Source organism: Protopterus annectens, chromosome 13.part0, assembly GCF_019279795.1.
Source record: "Protopterus annectens isolate FY-2018-M chromosome 13.part0, PAN1.0, whole genome shotgun sequence".
Taxonomy (NCBI): Eukaryota; Metazoa; Chordata; order Ceratodontiformes; family Protopteridae; genus Protopterus; species Protopterus annectens.
In genome coordinates this window covers 125038002-125044874 of record NC_056747.1, presented here as the reverse complement: position 1 = coordinate 125044874, position 6873 = coordinate 125038002, and positions in this window count along the sequence as shown.

Below are 6873 nucleotides of genomic sequence, written 5' to 3'. Positions count from 1 at the left end.
CCTGTCTGTCCCAAACCTTCCTCACCAGATTGTCTTCTGCTTTTCTACACGTGCCCAAACCACCGTAATATGTTCTCTTTGATCTTTTTTGCAATTGGAGCTACTTTGGCTTCTGCTCTTATGTCTTCGTTTCTTCGTCTGTCCCACAGTGTGCATCCTACCACCTTTCTCAGGCACTTCATTTCCATCACCTCTGGCTTCTTCAACTGTTCTGCCTTTACTGCCCAGGTTTCTGTACTATACAGTAGTACTGGTTGCACCACTGTCTTGTACACCTTACTTTTCAGCTTCTTTGGCATTCTTCTGTCATAGACTACACCTGATACTCTGTCAGTTGGCTGCAGCCCCTCTGATTCTAGCTTTGACCTCTTCATTCAGACTACCCTTCTCCTCAACCACCTGTCCCAGATACTTGAAGCTATTTACCTGTTCCACGGTCTTCCCTTCTATCTCTATTCTCAGCTTCTTTTGATTTCCCCAATTTGCTGCCATTACCACTGTCTTATCTTTGCTTAGTTTCATCCCATGTGCCTTCAGATTTGCATTCCATTCTCCTATCTTTTGCTGAAGTTTTAGCTTAGAGTCTGCCTGCACTGCCACGTCATCTGCATACAGCAGCTTTGTTGATCTGTCCCCTCCGACCTGTTTACTAATGTAGTCCATCACCAGTATGAACAGCAGTGAGCTCAGAGCTGGACCCTGGTGTACACCCACTCCCACTGGGAACCCCCTCTGTGAGGCCAAACACTGCTCATACTTGAGTCATTGGGTCCTTGTACATAGCCTGCACTAATTCTACCAATGTTTCTGGGACTTGAATCCACCACAGTACTGCCCATATCAGCTTTCTTGGGACCTTGTAATATGCTTTCTCCAAGTCTAGCAATGCCCCGTTGGACTCTCTCCTCATCTCTAGCTTCTTCTCAAGTATCTGTCTCAATGCAAACATCAGGTCAGTTGTGCTGCATCCTGATCTTAATCCAAACTTCTCATCTCCCATCTCACATTCTACTACTCTACGTATCCAGTTATCAATCACCCCTCCAGAACTTTCATGCAATGTGGTAGGAGTTTGACGCCTCTGTACTGCCCACAGTTGTGGATGTCCCCTTTGTTCTTGTGCACTGGCATGAGAATGCTTATTCTTCAGTCATCTCGGATATGCCTTTCTCTCCAGACTGCAATTAGTACCCTTAGAAGCCATTTCTCCCCTATCTCACCCATCATCTTTATCATATCTTCTGTGACCTCATCTGAGCCTGCTACTTTCCCTGATTTCATCTTCCTTAGTCCTGTTCTTACTTCTTCTAAGGTGGGCTCCTCTTCTTCTCTCATCGTAGGCTGTCTTTAGGTCAGTACAGCTTCTGTGAGGTTTTCTTCATTCAAAAGCTGCTGCAAATACACCTTCCATCTGCCACTGCTGTCCTTTGGACTGGTGAACAGGTTGATGTTGGCATCCCTTATGAAGGGTGTCTGAATATCTTCTTTATCTTTCTGTCTTTGCCTTGCAACCTGATATAGTTTCTTTGTGCCTCTTACTGAGTCACTTTCCAGAAGTTGGTACAGTGCCTCCGATGCCCTATTCTTTGCTATTGTAACTTCTTTCTTAGCTTCTTTGTTACCCAGTCAGTAGTCCTTCCTAGCCTGGTCAGTCTTTTCTATCTCCCACTTCTTCCTGCACTCCTTTCTTTTGATGACTTCCTGGACTTCTGCATTCCACCACCAGCTTTCCTTATGTACCTTATTTCCATACCTGGCTCGGCCACATATCTTTTCTGTAGTCCTAACACATGCTGGTTTTAGGCGCTGCTACTCTTCTTCAACTCCACCTATTTCCTCCTCTTCTTGGGGTGTTAGAGCCCTGAGTAATTACCTTGAACTGCTGTCCTTTCTCTCCAGTCAACTTCCAGGTCTTCAGCCTGGTCTCTGTTGACCATAGAGACTTCTCCGACCACTGCTTGCAGCTGATTGTGGCAATTAGTGGTTTATGCTGTGGGCCGATTGTTTCACTGGGGATGACTTTGCAATCATAGATTCTACCTCGGTGCCTTTTCCTTACTAGGAGGAAGTCTACCTGAGTTGCATGTTGGCTACTCTTGTATGTGATCTTGTGAGTGCCTCTCTTTCTGAACCATGTGTTGGCTACTATTAAGCCATTTGCCAGACAGAAGTCTAGAATGGCTTTTCCTTCTTTATTCCTGTTGCCCCACCCATGTGGACCAAGGCAGTCCTCATATCCTGTTCTGTATGTCCCGATATATGCATTCAAGTCACCCATTATCAACACAAATTCATGTTGTCCTGAGAAAAGAGACATGGAAGAGCTCTCTGATCATGTAGCCCAGACTGGTATGACCCTGACCCTGAGTAGCATCCTGCCCTCACCAAGAATGATACCTCAGTATAAAGAAAAAATTATCAATTTCAAAAATTGGCTAAGCTTCTGTTGTCATTCAAAGGGGATCCAGTGTCTGTCAGCCTGGGACAACATGCTCGACAAGCCGCGTTACTTTGCAAGAGACGGCTTGCACCTGTCACTCCTAGGCTTTCGAATACTGGCCAAGGCTCTTGCTGCCCCCATAGTGCCTTTTTTAGGCAAGGCTCAAAAGTTAAACCCACCTCCGTAAACAGCACAATTAACAAAAAACTCAGGGTTATGCTACTCAACGCCAGGAGTTTAAATCTCAAAATGCACGCACTCGAAGCACTCCTCGGTATGGAGAACGTCAACATCTGTGCAGTAACTGAAACCTGGTTCAAGGTTCCAGATAGCACACCAGCACTACTGGGCTACAAGTCATACCACACATTTCGGCCACAGAACACTGACCGAAACACAAAAGGAGGTGGTGTATCCATGTTCATCAAGGATACCTACACCTTCAGGTTAGTGGTGCAGCATGATACCTCTGAGAACATCCATGTGCAACTAACATCGGGCAAATCTGCAATGTAAATTGTGGCCTGCAACAGATCACCCTCCATGACCCAGGACCACCACTCCACCTTTCTGGAGACACTGGAAAACATGAAGGTCCTACCAAACACCCTGATATTGGGCAATTTCAATTACCCTGCCATTCACTGGGAAAACTACTCAAGTACAAATTCCCAGGCCCAGCGCTTCCTGGAATTTATCAACTCAAATGCCCTGGATCAGCTGGTAAACTCCCCTACCAGAGGTGAAAACATATTGGACCTGGTCATCACCAACATGGGTGACAGGTGTTCCACACAGGAGGTCAACCTGTCACTGGTTAGATCAGACCATAAACTAATCACTCTGGATGTCCACACCTCACCACCAACCCCAACTAAGGAAACCACAGTAAAAAACTTTTCTAAAGCAAACTTCACCTTACTTAAGACAGAGTTGGTAAGTTTCACAGCCCCCATGCTAAAGGATAACGCTGTCCAAGATGCAGAAACCTTTACAAATGCACTCTATGAGCACCTACAAGGATGCATGGATCGTGCCATTCCTAGCAAAACCAAGACTCACTCCTCTAAGAGAAGGAAACCAGTTTGGTGGACCCCTGCAATAAACAGGCTGTACAATAGAAGGAGGAAACTAGTTCAGAAAAAAAGCAAATCCCAAGAAGGAAAGACATCCCTGATCAGTATCAGTAAGAAACTGAGGTCCCTCATGAAATCATCCAAGGCTAACCTCAAAAGAAATATAGCCAAGGATTCAAAAGATAACCACAAAGGCTTCTTTAGCTATGTTAAGAATCTAAGTGGCAACTCGCAGATATGCACTGAACTAGTGCAAAATAGCACAAAATATACTGAACCTACTGATATTGCCAACATCCTGGCAGACAGATTCATTGCAAACTTCACCCCCCTCTCATCTCCAAAAGGGCCCACAACAATACCGGAAAAGTGTAGTGTCCCAAAAATCAGACACACAGGTGAAAACAACCTTTTCAAAAGCCAAAATCACAGCGTCAATGGGACCAGATGGTGTCCCAAGCTGCGTCTTGCACAAACTACAGAACGAACTAACCCCCCCCACCTAAACATGCTGTTCAACCTCAGCCTCTCCACATGCTATGTGCCCATAGAATGGCACACAGCAGTGGTTATTCCTCTCCACAAAGGAGGGGCCACAACTGACCCTGGTAACTATCGCCCCATAAGCCCGACTAGCCTGTTCTGCAAGGCTATGGAGCGCATCATCATGGAACTCATTAACAAAGACATTGGGAACCTCCAAACACTTGACCCGACCCAGTTCGGCTTTGTTAAGGGCAGATCATACCTACTAAACCTGGTTGACTTCTTCGAGACAGTCACCAAGGCCATAGACGAGGGAAAGGTGGTTCACACAGCCTACCTTGACCTCACCAAGGCTTTCAACACCATTCCCCACTCTGGTATTACAGAAAAACTCACCAGCCTGAACATAAACCCCTACGTCATGAGATGGCGTCATCAGACAGAACTCACACGGTAAGAATTGCGGGCTCCAGGTCCGAGACTAAACCAGTCACAAGTGGTGTCCCACAAGGCTCGGTCCTGGGACCCCTACTGTTTGGCATATACTTCTCAGAAGTACAGGCAAACACAGGAGGACTATGGCTAACCAAGTTCGCCAATGACTGCAAACTGGGAGCCATAATTGACTCTCCAGCTGACACAGACATCCTCCAGAAGGGCCTTACTGAGATGGACACCGGGTGTCTAAGTCATGGCCTCAAGCTAAATGCCAAAAAATGCATAGTCATCCCGTTTGGGAAAAACAAAACACCCACGAATTACCACATAGGTGGCAGCCCCCTTAATACAGAAGAGGTAATAAGAGATCTGGGGACCCAGGTAGATAGAAAGAATTGCGGGCTCCAGGTCCGAGACTAAACCAGTCACAAGTGGTGTCCCACAAGGCTCGGTCCTGGGACCCCTACTGTTTGGCATATACTTCTCAGAAGTACAGGCAAACACAGGAGGACTATGGCTAACCAAGTTCGCCAATGACTGCAAACTGGGAGCCATAATTGACTCTCCGGCTGACACAGACATCCTCCAGAAGGGCCTTACTGAGATGGACACCGGGTGTCTAAGTCATGGCCTCAAGCTAAATGCCAAAAAATGCATAGTCATCCTGTTTGGGAAAAACAAAACACCCACGAATTACCACATAGGTGGCAGCCCCCTTAATACAGAAGAGGTAATAAGAGATCTGGGGACCCAGGTAGATAGAAATCTCTCCTTTGACAATCATATTGCCAAAGTAGTTAGGAAATCCTTCTATGTGGCCCATCTAATTACTAAAGGGTTCGCATCTAGAAATAAAGAGGTTATAGTGCCCCTCTACTCGTCACTCATTAGACCCATCATAGAGTACAATGCCCCATTTGGGATGTACCTCACAAGACACTTCCAACAGCTAGAAAGACCACAAAAGTACGTCACCAAGAGGATTACTGGTCTCAAACATATGTCCTATGCCCGACTGAAAAAACTCCGTCTGTACTCAGTGGCATATCGCTTACTCAGAGGTGATCTCTGCCTAACTTACAAAGCCATGTCCAACTCAGAATTGATGGACATGTTCCACCTAAAGAAATCCAAGTCACTGCGAGCCACGCTCTCTAGTGGGCTAAACCTCGCCACAACAACAAATAGAACATGCTGGAGGGATATATTCCTGTCACAGAAACTCCCCATGCTTTGGAACAAAATTCCAATTCACATCAGGCAGAGCCCCTCACTAACACTCTTCAAGAGAAACCTTGACGAGTGGATGGGTAACAGAAAATACACCCCTGGAATCACTTCATTGGATCTGCTTGACAGAGTATCAGTTAATTAATCAATGGGGTGGCGAAAGCCGACACACTCTGGCTAGGCTTATAAATGACCTCTGGCAGATAGCCCAGTACCTACCTATGAACCTATCTAGTAGGTCCTGCATCTGCTGTCTGAATGCACTCTTTTCCTCTCTATCACAACCCTGCTGTGGGGCATGTGCTGAGATTATGAATACTCCCCTATCGTTACACTGGAGTCTGATTGCCATGAGTCTGTCATTAATTCTGATGGTATCCCTCACTGCCTTCTGCAGCCTCTCTCTTACCATAATTCTTACACCATTTCTAGCCTGTCCTCCACCTGAGTAGTAGAGTCTGGATCCCAAGCGAAGCGGCTTTCCTGCACTGCCCTTCCATCTTGTCTCTTAGATACATAGGATGGCCAGTCTCATCTGTATCATCATGTCATCCACTTCCAGGCTGCATCCTGTCAGTGAACCTACATTAAGTGTAGCAATTCTCAGTTAATGTTTGGCAGGTTGGTTGGTTTTACATACAACTTTTGCTCAGAGCTATCCCAGGTAACCCAGGCTGGGTAACTAGACACTGGCCAGCCAGTAGCTTATTGACCCAGGACTGCTGGACTTTATGGTGGGTACACACTGGCCAATAGGGGCACATATACCCTTCCACTGTTAGCAAGGGTCCCAGGCATGGGTCAGAGTAGGCCCATACATGTCAAGCAGAGAGCCTCTTTGGATATTTTCAAAAGGAACCTTGACAATTGGATGGGAGATAGGAAATTCACCCTGAGGATCATGTCAGTCACCCTGCTAGACAGGGGTCCAGGGAAGTAAATATTGTGGGAAAAATAGCCAGGGAATTGTTATGGCTAGGCTTGTATAGGCCCTAGGGCTGATAGCCTAATACCAACCTATGAACCTCAACTCAATTATCACTGGTAACTACCCATGCCGATTTTTGGCGACATTAGTCAACATGACCGAATCACCTAGAGACATATTTTACACCGTTGAGTGACTAGCCCTGCCATAGTGCACAGTCTGTGATCCATGTTCTCCTATCTTGAGGATACTGCGCACCACAGTAGATGCCCAAA